Here is a 20,149-nt window from a genome sequence, read left to right as displayed (position 1 = left end):
GGTTGCCTCCCGGAAGATTGTACCTCTTGCAAGATAGATGAACCTGGACTATGCTGTACTTGCCTGGAGAAATCCATATGGGGCGAGCAGGGAGACTCAGAGTTTGAAATTTCACCTCCTGTGGAAATACAAGCCAGATCCTCAGCTGGTGCCTGTCAATGTCGTTCCACTGGACTTATGCCAATTCATAACAGCTGACCATCTGGCCCCTTCATTGGATCCCCTCCCTCCCCGGCAAGCCTTAGTGGACTTGTTGGAACCCCAACAAGCCCTTGTAGGTTAGTTGGAGTTCCTCACAACCACCCCACACACTCTCAGACCCTTATAATGATCAACAGATATGTGAGGTCCCAGTCACACGCTGGAAGCTGATGCACAGCTGTGAAATTACTAACACAACACAGTTAGAGCCCAAAGCCATGTTCTGAACGCTGCTATTTTATACAGAAACCACAATAGCTTCCATTTCCATTGGCTTTTAACCCCGGTGTCTCAAAACACTTGGCAAATAATTGGTTCAAGTCTCACAACCCCTCAGTGAGGTAGGTAAGTAATGTTAGCCCCATTTTACATATGGGGAAATCGAGGCCCGAAGATGTTAAGCAAACTGCCCTACTGACGCACTGCAAATCAGTAGCAATGCGAGGAGAGGAATCCAGATCCTCTGGCATCTAGTGCCATGTTCTGTTCACATTCCCCATCTTTCCCTTTGATAAAGGAACGCTAACCTCATGTCAGAGCAAAACCAGACAATGCACCTACCAAATCCAAAGCAGCAGCTCTGTAGTCAAGTTTCCCTTTTACATCCAATTGACCACATTCTATCTCATGAACAACTGGAAGGAGATATTGACTTCAGTGCAATTACAGCCCCATGCAGCCCACTGGCAAATGCAAATAATATAGAATTTCCACTTGACAGCAGATTAATTTGGTGTGATGTTTTCCCTGGAGAGTTCTTAAAGGCTTGCAGTAGTGAAAGTGCCATGCAGCTTGTATTTAGAGTACTGTGGATTCTGAGCTGGAATAGAGGGCTGTATACACTCACCTGGAACTGCTGGGTTTTTAAACTGCCACGCAGTAACATTTTGACTGAGCACAGCACTCTTCCTGTGTGTGTCTCAGACAGCAATATGAAAACGAGACTTCCCTGCAGAGCTGGTGGCTAAACTCAGCTGATATTTTCCTTTTCATAAGCACTGGTAAGCCTTTGCAACCGATGCTAAAGATTTGTATTCTCAGAGGGGTCAGGTGATAGCAAGGTTGGTTTCGTCTCCACTGTTAAGATAGGACAACTGGAAGAGGACCTATCCATTGGGGAATGGAGAAAGTGGCTGGTAGGGAGGTCACAGTTTATGATGGGGGGAGGGGGAGAAAATCACTGGTGTATTGCAGCTTTTCAAAGAAAAGCTCTAGGGATCATTTTAGGGATGCTGTGTTGTACAAGAGGTCAGGCTAGAGAATCACAGTGGTCCCTTCTAGCCTGGGAATCTATGACTCTAGGGTCTGATTGGCCTGCTTATTGGCAGTCTCAGCAGAGAGGCCAAGCATTTCAACACGCATGGAAGCTGAACTACCGTTTCCCTGTTAGAGGCGGTCCCCCTCCATGTCAGGGGCAGGGCATATTGATGGGGCAGCGTGGGGAATCTTGTGTTGTCACTGCCTGACCTGTACCTGTTTTGTGGATAGAAGCCTTCATTCTCCACAGCTGTCAACCGGACACCTTTCCTGAGCACCGGATTCACTTTAACTTGGTCTATGCAGTACGATGGGGCGTTACTGGGCAATCTTAGCAGAGTGCAGGTGATGTTAGAAAGGCACGAGTCCAAAGGCTCAATGCATTTATCCAGTCCAGAGATTTATCCACCCCCCATCAATTCCAGGCCTCTCCATGATTACACAGTGGAATTAAAACAAAACCGCCAACGATCAAATGCGTTATTGACACGGGCCTTGCATTATAACAGGGGAACTTGGACTGCGACCCAGTCAGTGCTGTGACAAGGAAACCTGACCAGATTCCTCAGGGGGCTCAAGTTCTTATCCCCTGACACCTCTCCACCAGCAACAGCAGCTCATGTTCAACAGCACACAGCAATGCAACACAAGCCGCAAACCTCACAATAGCAATGGCAGGACTCCCATGACCACCCCAAGTCACTGCAGGCCCAGCAGCATTAATTGAACTAGCTGATGAGGATAATAATATGAAACTTCTTCATGGTGGTGTTGTGAAGCTAAGTTCATGTGTGCAAAGCACTTTAAGTTGCTGGGATGAAAGGTGCCACAAAAAGTGTCACTATCTCATGTAGTCGTCTAGATTCTCTCTCTCAGCATGCAAGCAAGTGTTGACTCTCGGGCAGGCGTGCTGTGCTGTTCGCAGTTCTGGTTATGGACAGAGCTTTTGCATAGAGGCAGCTTTGGGTGAGAGGGAGCGGTGTGAGCAGCGGGAGACTGAGTCTGGGGCTCTGATTAGAGTCCAGTCCTGAAGCAGAGCAGGCATTGGAGTTGGGCTAAGACATCTGGAAGAAGGGGTTGCCTGTATGCTGTTTGACCATCTCGTCAGGACCGGTGCATGTGTGTAAATAAAGCAAGTTACACTCAGACTATAACCAGACTCTGTGTCACTGATTTAGCCTCCGTAGGGAAGCTGACCTGCACAGTCTCAGACATCTCCAACCGCTTGAGAGGTGACACCATGGGCAGCAGCACAAAGTATTATACTAGATAACATTCAAAGCATACACACAGGGTTGATTTACCCTTCTCTTGGGAGAGGGACCCAGAGAACTAAAAGAGGCCAAACTGCAGGAGCTGAAAGTGAACCAATAGCACCTCACTGATAAGAGAAAGATAAGGAAAGCTTTCCCCTCCCGTAGTGGTCAGGCTAGCTCCCAGTTACACCCCTTGAGTCATTCCATTTTGCCATAACTTCCAGGTGCTGGTGGGCAGCTAGTCCCCCTCTTTCTCCCTTTGAACTTGGTTTCATCACTTCACAGTTCCCCCTTCCCTTCCCACAGGTATTTTTATGGATATAATAGGTGCCTGCCTGCCTGTTGAACACACGCAGTAGCGATGAGAGCATCTACTAAAATAAAGGCCCCAGCACAGGTGCATCTTGGAATTAATATTTTATGAAGATTAAGCAATCATAACCCTTGACTCACATGTGTTACACACACTGGTGGCTTCTTCCCACCGAGCTTAGTTACCACGTAGAAATCTCTTAAAGTACACTTAGCATCAGGACAAAAATCAAAGAGGCATTAGGGGTTGGTTCCAGATTTATTCTCACTCAACAGCTTCCAGATCCCATGTGCAAAGCTTGCTCACTGAGATAGCTTTTCAAGCTGTGAGCTCTGCAAAACCAATTTGGGAATCTGAGAAATCCAGCTGTTATTTCTGCCGCTGCAATTCTCACCAGTAACAAGGAGTCTGATACCAGAACTTAGCTGGCAATTTTGCTGATCATGCACTAGGAGAATAGACTCCCACTCATTCTGCCATAGGTGTACTGACCCTGCAGTGCGAGTTCTAGTAAAACTTGTCTGCAAATGAACTCATTACTACTTGTGAGAAACACAGGCAGCAGATACTAGAGGCTGAGTAAGATGGTAGCATTTTTCTGTCCATAATGGCAAGTGCAGAGCTAGTCATAACAGATACATGCATGTTCCCTCATAAGCATTCTCTTCTTCCCACCCACATTTTACATGGCATTATATGAGCACTAAGGATGATTTCATCATCATCTATTCATCTTAGGTGCTTATATAACTCCACCACCATTACTGCGGTATATGAGCCTTGCAATCTGCAATATATGTATCCTCAAAATCCCTCTGAGAAAGGGAGTACTATTATTCCCATTCTACTGAGGGGGAACTGCGGCACAGAGAGGCTAAGCGACTTGTCCAAGGTCACACGGAATGTCTGGGGTAGATGAAGGAATTGAGCACCAGTCTCCCCAGTCCTGTGGCAGCTCCCCAACCACTGGACCATCTTTTCTCCCCTTCTGAAGATATATTAACAACCTCTCTGGCTCTCCCTCCCAGACATGCGTTAATGATAGTAATTATAGAGAACGTTGCAGCAGACATGTCTGTGCTGCATTATTCCTTCTTTGTTTTTGCACTTGGGGTTTTATTTGTAAAAGAAAAGAGAGACTATAAATCTGTCCTGTGAAGAGCTAAGGGAGGAGAGGCTACTGACTCCAAATAAGTAACATGAAAGGAGCAAGAATAGTGGCTTTTGCACCGGGGCTGATTTCCCAAAGAACAATTAAGGGCATTGCCAGATGTACACCATCTGGGGAGATGAATATGTGACTGAGGCAGCCATGACAGCTATGTATATTGGTCTCTTCATACCCTGGGGCATTAATTTATACCATCTCTCCAGAACTACAGATGCAAAACTTCCAAACATACCTCCACTGCTACAATGATAAATATGCTCCCCCCCCGCCACACACACACACACACCTTTCAAGATCCATGGGTCCTACACATGCCTATCACAGCATGTGGTGTATCTCAGCCAGTGCATCAAATGCCCCAACAAACAATTATGAGAAACCAGGCAATAACTATGCTCTCGAAAGAACTCACACAGAAAAAAAAGATAAAAGATATATCCATAGCTGACCTATCAGTTCTCGTCCTCAAAGGAAACCCGCACAACACCTTCAAAAAGGCAAGCCTGGGAATTAAATTCATAACTCTGCTGGACACTTAAAAAAAGGACTTAAAAGAGACACGGATTCTATGGCTCATTTACAACAATTTATAACACACCGTATGTACTGCCTGCTAATGCTTAACTGCCCACTTGATTTTAAGTGATCTCCTACAACATGTGTGAACCCCTTATGCTTAAGCGTGTCCCATCTTGTAATTAGCTTGGACACTCCAGTAATCTTCTCCAGACTGGAGGAAGAGGTCTGTGAAGGTTGAAAGCTTGCACCTTCCACCAACAGAAGTTGGTCCAATAAAAGATATTATCTGACCTCCCTTGTCTCTCTCACATCCTCGGACCAACCCAGCTACAAGAACAGGGCAAATATCCAGCTTTCTAGGATAGTTTCAGTGCAGTTATGAGAAGAACCACCCCCTCTATCGGGTTTTTATTTGTGTATGATGTGGTTGCTTTTGCTGTTCCTCTTCTACAAACAGCCTGGGCCCTTGCACCAGAACATATCATATTACTAGAACATTAAACATGACCATGATCTGTAATGCCTCAGCACGGGAAGGACTCATAGAGCAGGCTTAATTTGAGCACTTCCCAGTGTAACTCTTTGGCGTGCAACTTGCAATAAAAAGATACTTTTGCTCTTTGAGTATAGTACCCTAAAAACACGACACAGATCTAACAGCCTGTATCCAGATCTGAGTTGCATTCCCCTTGTGCTCCCACTTGCCCTCCCAGGATTTTAAAGCATGCCAAAGCTCGTTTGCCCACTGTTAATTTGCCACTGTTGTTGCTTTTCATTCCATGTGTACCAGAGATACCTCTGCTTTTGAGGAACGCCTAGCTGCCCAATGCTTTAGTATGAAGAGCTTCTGTGCAGGATACTTTCATGTTTTGAAAGATCACTGGAGATTTGTTCACAGTTAGGAATGTACATACATCTATTGGAATCTCATCAAGCTGGAGTCTTGGTCCCGATAGGCTTTGGCCAGTAAAACTTCCTTCAAACTTTTCCAGTTTCACTGCATCTTATGGACCAGATCCTCAGCTGGTGTAAATGAGTGTAGCTCCATTGAATTTGCTATTTGCAATGCACAAGAAGTTTTATTAGTTCTACAGAACTCAGAAACAATTATGCATTTTCTTGAGCACCACCTACTGACACTGTCAACGATTTTTAATTTTACACACACACACACACACACACCCCTCTATTTTATAGGGCTCTCCTGTAAAAATGCTAATTTATGCTCCTGTGGATCTGATCCTACATCTCCTCCTTTCGCTTGTGACACCACAACACTTTTCTGCTACCATCTGTACCTGGAACAGTCACATTCCTTCGGTTTGCCAAGCAGTCTCATTCTCTTCCTTCCCCCATACAAATCTCACTTCTTTTAGAAGATTGCTGTTGACAGAAGGGACTAGTGGCTATCACAGACACAGGCCTGCTTCAACAAAGTTTCCACTTTACTTCAGTCTGCAGTTATGCTTAGGTTTTCTCAGTTGACTTCTGGGCTCATATCTGAGTCCATACTACCCCTACCAAATCCTTGCCTGCATTTCCATGGCTCTGCCTCAGTTTTCAGGCACTAGGAAGACATGGTTTCAGGCAGGGAAGACAGAACTATCAGAAAGAGAATAAAAACTCTTGATTAAATATTTATAATCAAATTGGCATATAAAGATGACAAATTAAATACATTCACAGATTTCAAATCTGTTCTTGGAGAAATTACTCGGGAGATGAAACACCTCTCTCCAATACAAGCCCCCAGGGAAAAATATAAATATTCCCATAATAATAAAAGTTGAAAATCTGCAAAGCAAAAATGCAACCAAGATTCAATTCATATTTCTCCACAGCTGATTTAAAAAACATTTCCTAACTAGTGCCCAAAGTAGCCTCCCTCTGTAAGAAAAGTGCCAGTCTCCAGTGGACAAAATCTCCCACGTTACCCACCTTTGACAGGGCCTGATCCTGTAAGGTGCTTAGCATTCTCCATACCCACTGAAACCAAGGGATCTTGAGGCACTTAGCACCATAGAGAATCAGCCCTGGGTTGGGAGCACACAAATGATAAGACTCCACAGAGACAGAATCCTGATTCCTGCTGGGGTTCTTAGCTATTCATGCTGTACTGTATGTAAATCAATACTTTGGTGGATAAAAGCTGGAGCTGAGTTAACACATATTCGGATTCAACATAAGTGTTTACTCAAATGAAAAGCTGAACTTGCTTCAGCTGTGTTTGCTCTCTTTTGGCATTTGCTCCCCATTAATATTTGAGCAAATGAGCCTGATTCTAGGACTGCTCACCGAGGCAGCCAGTTTTAAGTAAACATTAGCTGGCAGCATTCTTTTAACTCATACATGGGAGTATTCTCACTGGAAAACTGATTATAAGAGCTATACCTATCCAGTCAGAGAACAGAGGCAGTACCATGTGACCTACATGTCCAATCCAATGAAAGCTAACCAATATACATCTCCAATGTGTTGATATCGAATATCTTCAACAAGCCACTCGTGAACAACATACAGACCAAAATTAGTGACCATATCCTTTTCTATGAATACTTCCTGGATAGCAATCATATTTGCAATAAACTATTAGAGAAAGAGGAGGCTTGGAATTTTTAAATGAAAAATGTCAAAGTCAACAATTTTTCATAAAGTTGTTAAAAAAAAAAAACCACAGCAATTTTTTGACAAAAATCCACCTTTCTAAAGAAAAAAAAATACCAACCAGCTCTAGCTACAAATTATTTGTTCAGATCTAGTGACAACTGACTGTTACTAGAATTATTCTGACACACTGTTCCAGAGAACATCTGTTTCCACTCTGACTCCTTTAACTTTCAGATGTGAACAACAAAAGCTTATTGTCATGCCATGCCTTCCATCTCCAGTTGGCAACAGCCTCATGATAATGAAGTTATTGTTATGCTGGATGTTCTGTTTGTCAGTTTATATTTTCCTTTGGTATCTATTTTTAGGTGCTCATTAGCATTCCGTGGGCCCTCTCCTATAAATCTTAAACCTTTATAGCACATCTTGACAACTCATTTCATGGAGCCAACCTCCAAGGAAAGGAAACCCAAACCACTTCCCCCCGCTTAACTGAATAAGATTCATACTCAAGTCTTTTAAACTTCAAACTCAACATTTTCCCATCTGCTCTTCAGACACCACGGCCCTTTTGCGCTACCAATATTTTATTCTCCATTCATAACCCTTTATTTCCCCCAAGAGGTTTCCAGATGCTTTTTAGTCTGCTACGCTCATGGAAGATTTGGATTTTAAGATCACTTTTCTCCCACTGCACCCAACCTTCAGGAAAAAATTACTGAGGTGGCTGAATGGCTATTACTCCCTCACAACAGTTACCTAGCAAAGTCCAAGGGTCACAGATTGTTCTTAATGCAATGTTTGTCCTTCCAGAGTGACTAACCAACACCACAGACTATCTACATTATTTTTTAAAATTTCTTTCATTTACTTTTCACTATTTACGCGGTTTGTTGACTTCCATTTCCATCAGCTTCGAGAAGGATGGAAAAAAGTTTCAACTGACCAATTTCAACCACTGTTGGCTGTGCATTGTTGGGGCACCAGCACTGCTGACATCAAAGGCAGCTGAACTCACAGTCCAGGGAGCATTCCAAACAGCTTTGCTCTGTAAATGAACTCTGGACTGCTCCAGGATCATCTTGACCGGATGACCTGGTCGTAATGCTGTGGCTCTGCGGCAACTCATCTAACGCTACCTGTCTGTACTGGATGCCCTGTTCATAATGATGATGATCGGGATTGTGCTGCTCAGCGGTGCTTCCTCCATCCTGCCTGACAGAAAGTGTTGGTATGCTAAAAATCAGAGGAATTATAGGATACTAGGAAAGAAATCGTGGGAGTTTGACCCCAAGCCCTAGGGTTCCAGATGGTATCCCACGATCCCACCACAAGAAAAACCAAGCAAGCGACAGGACATGGTATATCGGGCCAGAACACAGAGTGGTTATTTTCAAAAAGCAGAGAGCTGCCTAGTCACAGTGTCTCACAAAAGAATTAGATTAAGACAGCATAAACATGGGGTGGACAAAAAGTAAAAGTCATGGACAGGTATAGTTATACTGGTAAACTTATAGTGGGAACACGTATATTGGAAAAAACATTCCCATCTAGACAAGCCTCAAGGCAGATGGGCAGAATCCCTTGCTGTGCCTTTGTAGTAACACTTCATTTTAATTGAAAGTGAGTATGAGCCACAAAATTCAGATCCTAATATAGATTTCAAACACCCTGAACGCTGAGGTTTTTGGACCTGGGGATTTTGGTTCAGTCTACTCTGGTAACAGCAGCAAATTGAAAACCTTGAGCTGGAATCAAATTTGGAATCAGATAAGCACACATAATGCACCACTTAGTTTTGTGAGCAAGAACTGCAATATTGTCAGCCCCAAGTGTTCAGAAATGATGGGAAAGCTCCTGCCCCAGCCCACCCAATTATGAGCACTGTTTATAAGTCATGATATTTGGGGTTCTTTTTACTTGCCTTTTAAGGTTCACTGTTTAATGCTTTCATCCACAAAAGAAACTGACTTCTTTTACAAAAATGAAAGCTGAGGGTCTCATAGAGGAAATGACGATTTAAGAAACACATCAATCTGAGATGCAATAAAATTGCGAGGGTTGGAACATTGCCAACTGGCATGCCATGCAGATGTACTGGTGCTAACACAGATACAACTATAGGCTGTTGAATATACTTGGCTATGCCCTAAAATTAGAAGCTCTCAGGAAGGAATACATCTATACCAGTCCACACAAGAGATCCACTTCCTGGACACTAAAGTGCTAATAAACGATGGTCACATAAACACCACCCTATACCGGAAACCTACTGACCGCTATTCCTACCTACATGCCTCCAGCTTTTATCCAGACCACACCACACGATCCATTGTCTACAGCCAAGCTCTACGATACAACCGCATTTGCTCCAGCCCCTCAGACAGAGACAAACACCTACAAGATCTCTATCAAGCATTCTTACAACTACAATACCCACCTGCTGAATTGAAGAAAACAGATTGACAGAGCCAGAAGAGTACCCAGAAGTCATCTACTACAGGACAGGCCCAACAAAGAAAATAACAGAACGCCTCTAGCAGTCATCTTCAGCCCCCAGCTAAAACCTCTCCAACGCATCATCAAAGATCTACAACCTATCCTGAAGGACGACCCATCACTCTCACAGAGCTTGGGAGAAAGGCCTCACCAGCAACCACACACCACACAACAGAACCACTAACCCAGGAACCTATCCTTGCAATAAAGCCCGTTGCCAACTGTGTCCACATATCTATTCAGGGGACACCATCATAGGGCCTAATCACATCAGCCACACTATCAGAAGCTCGCTCACCTGCACATCTACCAATGTGATATATGCCATCATGTGCCAGCAATGCCCCTCTGCCATGTACATTGGTCAAACTGGACAATCTCTACGTAAAAGAATAAATGGACACAAATCAGACGTCAAGAATTATAACATTCAAAAACCAGTCGGAGAACACTTCAATCTCTTTGGTCACTTGATTGCAGACCTAAAAGTAGCAATTCTTCAACAAAACTTCAAAAACAGACTCCAACGATAGACTGCTGAATTGGAATTAATTTGCAAACTGAATACAATTAACTTAGGCTTGAATAAAGACTGGGAGTGGATGTTTCATTACACAAAGTAAAACTATTTCCCCTTGTTTATTCCACCCCCCACTGTTCCTCAGACGTTCTTGTCAACTGCTGGAAATGGGCCCACCTTGATTATCACTACAAAAGGTCCCCCACCCCAACCCACCCCGCTCTCCTGCTGGTAATAGCTCACCTTAAGTGATCACTCTCCTTACAGTGTGTATGGTAACACACATTGTTTCGTGTTCTCTATGTATATAAATCTCCCCACCGTATTTTCCACCGAATGCATCCGATGAAGTGAGCTGTAGCTCACAAAAGCTCGTGCTCAAATAAATTGGTTAGTCTCTAAGGTGCCACAAGTACTCCTTTTCTTTTTGCGAATACAGACTAACACGGCTGCTACTCTAAAACCTATCTATACCAGCATTATTGACTTCTACAGTACTGAGACATTTACAGTTAAGGCTACAATTTTGTCATGGAGGTTGCAGAAATCACAGATTCTGTGACTTCCAAAAACCTCTGGGGCAACTGGGAGCTGCAGGATCCTGCTGCCTCCCGCGGTGGCAGGGAGCTGTGGGGCCCCCAAAACTCTGAGCCACCATGGGCAGCAAGGGTACCCTGCAGCTCCCATCCCCCCCGGGAGACAGGGAGACCCCAGCAGCTCCTTACTGCCACGGTTGGCAAGCTGACCCCAGCAGTTCCCTGCCACCACAGGCAGCGGGGGCTCCCCGCAGTCCTTGCGCCCCATGGGCGGCCGGGGGATCCCCACAGCTCCAAGCTGTGGGTGGAGGGGAGCCCTGGATCTCAGAGCCCCCATGAGTGGTGGGGGCCCGCAGAGCTCCCAGCAGCCCCCACAGCTTCCCAGCAGCTTCCCATTTTGTCATGGATATTTTTAGTATTTTCTGTGAATTTTTCTTTGTTGCCCGTGACCTGTCCATGACTTTTACTAAAACTATCCGTGACAAAATCTTAGCCTTATTTATAAGCTTTTCTTTAATTAGCTACCTTGAGCCTTGCAAACTTTCAGGATGGGACAGCCTTTGGTAAAATATCAGTAAGGTTGAGGTAGCTAGTTATATCCAAGATAACTCCCAGCAGAAAGTGGAAATTTGACCAGCCCCCAGGTCACAGCAAATAAATTGATGGAACAGATTTGTGTGTCAATTTACAAACAGAGCCATAGCTAATCAAGTTTTTGACATCTGGAAAGACCATATAATAATAAGATTTACACAAGGCATTAGGCTTTACTAGGGAGAATTTGATACTTTAGCCTACGTGACAAAGTGGGGGAGATTCCTGGTTTCCTTGTTTCCTGTGGGGTTTTTTTTCCTTGGTTTTCCTATGGTTTGCACGCAGAGGGAGTGGGACTCAGTTTCCTTGGGGGTTACCGGTTTAACAAGGTGATGGGAGAGGGAGTTTGTTGTTCCAGAGGACCGGCGAGGGAAAGTGGGACCCCAGGCAATGACCTGGTGACCCAGAGGCCCAGCTCAGTCGCATCTGGTTCTGGCCAGCGGGAGAACAATGGGCTTTGAAGAGAGGACCCCCGGGGACCTGACCAGCCGGTTCCAGACAGAGGGGTAAGAGGGCAGACGAGAGGAGAGGAGGCCCAGGCGACCCTGTTTCCTGTTTACCTGGAGAGAAGACACTGGACAGAGGCGGGGCTTGGGGATGGTGATACTAGCGGCCCAGCTGGGCAGCAAGGGGTCTCTGGGCTGGAGAGAGAGGGCAGGCAGAGCCCACCTGGATGCAGGGAGATTTGGATGTGCTGTGCTGAGGGAGGCCAGGCCTGAGGGTCCTGAGAGTTCCTGGGCTGTGTTCAATGCTCAGTAAACCTCCTGTTTTACGCTGGCTGAGAGTCGCTCCGGTCTAGAGAACAGGGTTGCATCATCCGCTTCAGAGAGTGGAGACCCTGGGGGGTCCAGAGCGAGGGGACTCCCCAAGGGGGCCCACAGCAGAGACAGGCATGCTAAAGCTCCGAGAGGTGCAGATCCAAGAGGTGGAAGGGCTTACCTCCGCAAGAGAGTGGACCCCCGAGAAGAGCTGTCTCACTGAAAGGGGCACCCCCGACAGACCGCACGGGGCCAAGAGTGGGCACGACCTGTGAGTCCATGACAGCCTATAAGATCTTGTGCACATTGCCTGGTCTTGAAGCCATCTTCTCAGAAACATATACACACTTATAAATGAATCTTCAGTTGTAAAATGGGGAGAAAATGACATTTCATTTAGAACTATGTTTTGATTGTAACAAATGGATTTCTTTGAAACATACAGTGCTTAGCTTTATACACTGAACTACTGGCTGGTTTTGTAAATGTCATTAATATTTTATTGCAACAAAAAAATCAAATTCAGAGAAATAAAAAAAAGCGTGAACACTGGAGAATACAAGAGACGAACCGCAAGCCACTTACTTCACAGCTGGATCTGAACTTCAAGAAGTTGAAAGGACACATGATCTGGTGCTCCAATTCACTTTCACCTCTAACCATTACCTTCTTTTATTTGAAACATATTCAAACCATACTACTTTACTGGTATTGCTCAGCTCTGAAGTATCTGCAGTATTCATCAGTAATAATAAGACAACTATACCAGCACTGTTGTATGATTTGGTGGGTTAGACCTGAAGTTCTCAAACTGACTGGTGGCTCACCAGCTATCTACCGGCTTTAAAAACAGAAGACTTTGAGGGCCAACAAGAGATGAAATGAAGAGCAGAAAGAGTCATCAATGTAAGCAACTTGTTTTTTCAAAAAACACCCACCACCTCAAAATCAGCTAAAATATATATATTTATTTTAGGGAAGTTCTATATGACGAATTGTGGCAATGGTCACGTATGTGAGGAGACAGCCTGCACTAGGATGCGATCCACACTATTAAGAAGTATGCAACTCCTCCTGTAGACCATTACTCCAGAATGCAGCAGTGTCTTCATAAAGGTCTCTAACTGTTACACAAGCCATAGTGGACTTTTGCCAAGGTCTTTATTGTCTAGCAGTGACCAGGTGGAGGCATTACGATTCTGAGCCCCAAATTGGAGGGCCATTTACGATCACTATAGATTACCACTGCAATAACAGTAAAAGATCAGTATCAACACTGGAATCTCTCTGAAAAATGCATTAAGATTTTTTATGTTTATTAGCTGTAAGTTAGCTTTGCACATGATATTCTAGATTCATTATGTGGTGTCCCCTTTACAATCTTATTCCTAAATATACAGCGAAAAAAGGAGACACGTTTACTAACTTTCTCCACCCGCCCCAAACATGGCAACTGCTGTAGCCTTTAAAATGTGGAGTATTCCATGGCCCTTTGTCAGTCCATAAAGGATGGATTCCATAACCAGTTCTTTTGGAAGAATTCATGAAACAATTGTTAATTACGCATCTAGTTCATATTTTAAATAATATCCATTATTACTATGATGTTTTGAGCCCCCCCAAGAAGAAGGCTCAACCACTACGATGAAACCCCTCTCCAAAGAATCTAAATAGGAGAGATAATACGTCAGGTTCTTTGTGTAAGGGGTAGATAAGGAACAGGCCTTAAATTCAGCCAGAGCTGTCTGGAGTGGACCTCCAGTAAATATTTTTAACTCCCCTGGAATTTTTATAGAATGTTGGGCGGGGGATAAGGGCGGGCCTCCAGGAAATACACAATAAGAATTTAAACTGGATGTCTTTTGAAAAGCTGTCCTTTGGCTCAACCAAACAATACTGGGTTTGAAACAGGAATGACTGGGCAACATTCTCTGGCCTGTGTTATACAAGTGATCAGTCTAGATCAGTTGGTTCTCAACCTTTCCAGACTACTGTCCCCCTTTCAGGAGTCTGATTTGCCTTGTGTACCCCCAAGTTTCACCTCACTTAAAAACTATTTGCTTACAAAATCAGACATAAAAATACAAAGTGTCACAGCACACTAGTACTGAAATATTGCTACACTTTTTACCATATAATTATAAAATAAATCAACTGGAATATAGATAGTGTACAGAATATAGATCAGTATAAACAAGTCACTGTCTGTTTGAAATTTTAGTTTGTACTGACTTCACTAGTGCTTTTTCTGTAGCCTGTTGTAAAATTAGGCAAATATCTGGACGGGTTGATGTACTCCCTGGAAGACCTCTGCATACCCCCAGTGGTACACTACCCTGGTTGACAACCACTGGTCTAGATGATAATCATGGTCCCTTCTGGCCTTAAAAAGCTATGAAATATTTTGAGATTTCCTCAAAATATGAATCACAAGCTGGACAATCTTCTTTCCACCCCAGCCCACCTCCCGCTAGTCAAATTCATACATGTTTCTTCTAGTGCAGCATTGGTTATGTCATAAATAATTCTCGCACCTCTCTGCAAATCCTCCTCCAAATGAGCAAACTCCTTATAGCTGTTGAAATACAGAACAAAAATAATCCTGCTGTCATTTTCAAGTTCAAATTGGTAAAGTCTCTTTATAGATACATTATAGAACAGAGCTGAGAGATCAGATATAGTTCATTTCGTATTATTATATACCACTGAGATTCAGAGATACAAGAATAGTGAATGAGGTTGTCTGCCTCCCGGGTATAATCAATCAACTACACTTGCACTGTACAATGCTCTATAATTCTTATGCAATGTTAAAATCTTCACCTTTGTGAAGCAAGCCAGTCTCTTGAGCAGCTTTTGCAACCCTTCCAAACGAACACATTAGTACTTAAGGATTTTAGGAATATCCCTCAGATGAATCATTGCTCTTCTATTAATGCCACAAAGCATCTGCATTTTCCCAAAAATCTATTCAGCACATTTTATTCCAGTTGCTACAGAATGATCCTAGTTTTGATATCAATTGTTGTCTTTCTTGCGCTATGGTAACTCATCATTTATAAAGGTAACAATAAAATGGTAATAGTGGTAATAATTTTACAAGTAGAAAGCCTTTCATTTAAAGAACTCTATGTAAATTACAAATATTAGGACTCACAATGCTCCTGTAAAATCACTCAATATTATACCATTATTACAGATGGGTAAAATGAGGCAATTAGATGTGCACACAGAGAGATTAAATTACTTCCACAATATCAGTGAGAAAGAGAGTGGCAGAGATAAGAACAGAATCCAGAAGTTGACACACTGGACTATGCACACTAACTCGCACCCAAATGGATTCCTGCTCTCTTGATCAATCCCCGTTAAAGCATATTTGAGTGGAAGAAGTGCAGTAACAAACCTAACACGATTTGTCTTTAGTTTTTTTCATAAAATATTTCTAGAAACTAAGATGCGTGATGCATTTCATGGTCTAGCAATGCAGTGTCTTCGAGATTTTCATTCTGCAAAGGAAAAGCATTATCTAGCTCATTTGTATCTCAACCAAAGTCACCCATCCCTGGTAATAAACAGATCCAGTCAGGCCTCAATGACTCAGATGCTTTATTTGATGTCACCGAAACGAAGATGCAATTGCTGTTTTGCTGAAGGTTGTCACAAAGCTTTTCAGTAATCACTTTCAGACAGAATAGATGCTTAATTGTTCTTATTTCCCTCGAAGTCAGCTTGCTCTTCTTTAATAATTCCCTCAGATTTCATTTTTAATCTCTTAAGAAAATTACTAGGAAAGACCTTTGATGTATGCGCCAACCAAACTCATTCATTCCTCAGTAGTGGATGGAGTTGAGAGGATCTCCCATTCTTATGTCGGAGGATGATAATTATTACTTCAAAGCCCTGAGGCATTTTTTTTTTTTTTTTTAGCTTTTCCTGATTTCTTTGCAGAGTATATGTTTTGTGGGCCACCACCACTAAAATCCAGAACCAACTGTATTTGGATGCCAACAGCTGTGCCATCTTTCACAGTATAGCTCCTATTTCTACTTCACAGTGGAACAGCTCAGTCTGGACTGTTATTTCACCATGCAAGGTTGCACCCTATATCCAGTGCTTATGGTGTATAGCTCTTCAAAATGTTTTCATCTTAGTGCCTTAGGAAACTGCCTATACCCAGGCTTAGTCTACACTGCAGAGTTTTGCCAGCACAGCTATGCTGACTAGGCTTGGGGGGGGGGGGGAATACACACACCCAGCAGACATAGCAATGCCAGAAAAACCCCTGGTATAGACAACTACGGCGACAGAAGAGTGTTGGCTTTGCAAATATCATTCAGGGAGGTGGCTCAGCTATGCTGGCAGAAGAATTCTTTGCATTGGCTTTTGCATCTCCACTAGGGGGCTCTGCCAGCATAGCTATACCAGCAAAGGCTCTATAGCAGGGGTGCGCAAACTATGGCCCGCAGGCTACATCCGGCCCATCAGGCCTTTTAATCCAGCCCTCGAGCTCCTGCCAGGGAGCGGGGTCAGAGGCTAGCCCTGCTCTGACACACAGCTCCTGGAAGCAGCGCCATGTCCCCCTCCAGCTCCTACATGTAGCAGTAGCCAGGGGGCTTGCCACACGCTGCCTGTGTCCCAAGTGCCACCCCCACAGTTCCCATTGGCCAGGAACTGCAGCAAATGGGAGCTGCAGGGGCGGTGCCTGCGGATGGGGCAGCACGTAGAGCCGTATGGCCAGCACCGCATCCCTGGTAGGAGCTGTAAAGGGGCACGCCGCTGCTTCTGGGAGCTACTTGAGATAAGCTCTGCCCAGAGCCTGCACCCCGAGCCTTCCCCCATCCCCCGCTGCCCCAGCGCTGATCCCCCTCCTGCCCTCCGAACCCCTCAGTCCCAGCCCAGAGCCCACTCCTGCACCCCAAACACCTCAGTCCCAGCCCCACCCCAAAGCCCACCCCCCCAACCAGAGCCCCCACACCCTTGCCCCAGCCCGGATCCCTCTCCCACACCCTGAACTCCTCATTTCTGGCCCCACGCCAGGGCCCGCACCCCCAACCGGAGCCCTCACCCCAACCCCCAGTTCTGTGAGCCTTCATGGCCCACCATACAATTTTTATCCCCAGATGTGGCCCTCGGGCCAAAAAGTTTGCCCACCCCTGCTCTATAGTGTAGCCAAGCCCTCATAGTGAGAAGCGATTATAAGGCTTTTTCACCAAAGGGTAGTGCAGCTATTACACTATCGAGATGCCAAAACGTCCCTGGTAAATTTTGATGCATTGTTTTGCTGTTTTCTTTTATTACATTACATATATAGTAACTCCTCACTTAAAGTCATCCCGGTTAACGTTGTTTCGTTGTTATGTTGCTGATCAATTAGGGAACATGCTCGTTTAAAGTTGCACAATGCTCCCTTATAATGTCATTTGGCAGCCGCCTGCTTTGTCCCCTACTTGCAGAAAGAGCAGCCCCTTGTAGCTAGCTGGTGGGGGGCTTGGAACCAGGGTGAACCAGCAGCCCCCCATCAGCTCCCCACTCCCCTAAGTTCCCTGTGCAGCAGCCGCCCAGCAGGCTACCAATTGCCGGGCAGTTCAACTGTCCCTCCCCCCACTGCCATGTGCTGCTCCTGCCCTCTGCCTTGGAGCTGCTCGTGGGAGCCTCCTGCTTCCTGGGCGGGGGGTGAGGAGGAAGAGGGGTGCTTATATCAGGGTGTCCCCCTGCCCACTGCTCCTCCCCCCCCCACTTACCCCATCTCCATAGAGCAGGGGGACACACGACAGGGCTCAGGATGGAGGGAGCTTGCTGGAAGCAGCTGCTGTCTCAACTTGCTGATCTACTTAAAAAGGAAATGTACTTAGAATGGGGTCAGCATACTTAAAGGGGCAATGTGCATCTCTCTCTCTCTCTCTGACACACAGGGCGTGTGTCCCTGTCTGCCATGCTGTCTCCCCTCCCTCCATTTGTGCTGCCTTGTAGAGCGTGAGGCTACCTTAACAACAATGTTGCTGAGGGCTCAGCCAAGTGCTAGTTCATCATTTAGCAGTAAGGCATTCCCAGGGAAATATCCCACCCTCTTACTTCATCACCTCAACCAAGCTTCACAATCATCATTGCTGTGTACAGTATTAAACTGTTTGTTTAAAACTTATACTGTGTGTATATATATGTATATAAAAATATATATAGTCTTTTGTCTGGTGAAAAAAATTTCCCTGGAACCTAACCCCAGCCCCCTCCCCCCCCCATTTTACATTAATTCTTATGGGGAAATTGACTTTGCTTAACATCGTTTTGCTTAAAGTCACATTTTTCAGGAACATAACTACAATGTTAAGTGAGGAGTTACTGTATTTTGTTAATTCTGAGCTGGTTAGTGGGCCCAGCCTGACAGTGTTGCTGCAGATTATGTCACCACTGAGCGGCCATAATATAAGCAGTAGCTGGGGGGCGGGGGGGGGAGGGAAGGGGCATAGAATATTCAGTGCAAAGGTGGCAAATTCAAAACTGATAACAGAAACTATTTTTCACACTGTTAGCCTGTGGAACTCACTGTCACAATATATCATTAAGGCTTAGCAGTATCCAAGAAAGGATTGGACGTTTTATCTAGATAACAAGACCAACCGGAGACAAAAAGTAAGTGATTTAAAATAGTTTTGGAAGGAATATAAACGCTCTTGTTTTGGTCTTAAGCCACCTGCAATTGTTGGGGATTAGGTAGACATTTTCCCTGGGGGCAGGTTATCCTATAACCTCACACTTGAGGATTTCTTGGACCTTCCTCTCAAGTACCTAGAACTGGCTACCCTTGATGGCAGGACCCAGGATTATATGGACCAGTATGGCAATTTTCTCATTCCCTTATAGTGCACTGGCAAGGAGCCTGAAATCTGTACTGAAGGGATAACCGACAGCAATATAATTCCTGGCTATTTACTTTGTGTTAGACTCAGTTTTGGCATTCAGCACATCACATGAGGTTACTTTGACATGAAATGTGCACTCAGCATGCCTGGACAAAACTTTTAAATTAGAGTTACATTTAAAATATCAACTTATTTTTATTTACGTTGTGCTGAGGGAATAGATTGGCCTGTGTTTCCAAAATGAAAACCTCCCTGCCCTCATGCACAGTGAGAGGAAACAGACTGTGGCAATCTCCCAATTTCTCCTCCAGAGGATTGATTAAGCACAGTGCTATGTGTCATGCTCTAGTATGTTAACTATAAGGTCATCCTAATGGTGACAACATATATTGTACTCGCAGTGCAATTCAAATGCTGCACAACAGTTATGGTCCCCTTCATTGCTTGCAGCAGTCAGTGGTATGCAGGGCATCCTGACAGAAGTAGTTTATTCATTGGTCAATGTCCCCCCCACTTTTCAGGGTCCATTCACAGCAGCTCCTCTTCTGGGGCTGTCCTCCTGAACACTGACGAAGAGATAGACAAGCCTTCATTACGAAGGCCACCACACTCCTCCTGTTCCTAGCATGCTTTGTTAAGAGGAGGTGACAGGCTGTCCTCTTCCACCAGTCTGCTCTATACCATGCCCTATTCTCCAGGTAAGGACAAATCTCCCAAAGCCTGGTAACTTTGGGGGAGGGGGGAGAGGAGCCATAAATGGCCCTTCTCTCAGGGCTCTAGACTTGGGGCCCCACCAAACAAAGGGGGGAGAATACCATAAATTCAGCTTATTAAAAGGCAAGGTCTTTTCTTCCTTGAGATGCCTTCTTAATCCCCAGCAAGAGCTTATTCTGTCTCAGAGCCCAGGTACTGCCTTACAAATGCAACCATCATTACTAGGTTACTTGCTGTATGCTGCAGATAGATGCAATGTACAGCCTAGACACTCTAGCCACAATCATAGAATCACAGAAATGTAGGGCTGGAAGAGACCTCAAGAAGTCATCAAGTCCAGT

Source organism: Natator depressus, chromosome 7 (assembly GCF_965152275.1).
Source record: "Natator depressus isolate rNatDep1 chromosome 7, rNatDep2.hap1, whole genome shotgun sequence".
NCBI lineage: Eukaryota > Metazoa > Chordata > Testudines > Cheloniidae > Natator > Natator depressus.
The sequence above is the reverse complement of the archived record's forward strand: the minus strand, read 5'-3'. Positions refer to the sequence as shown.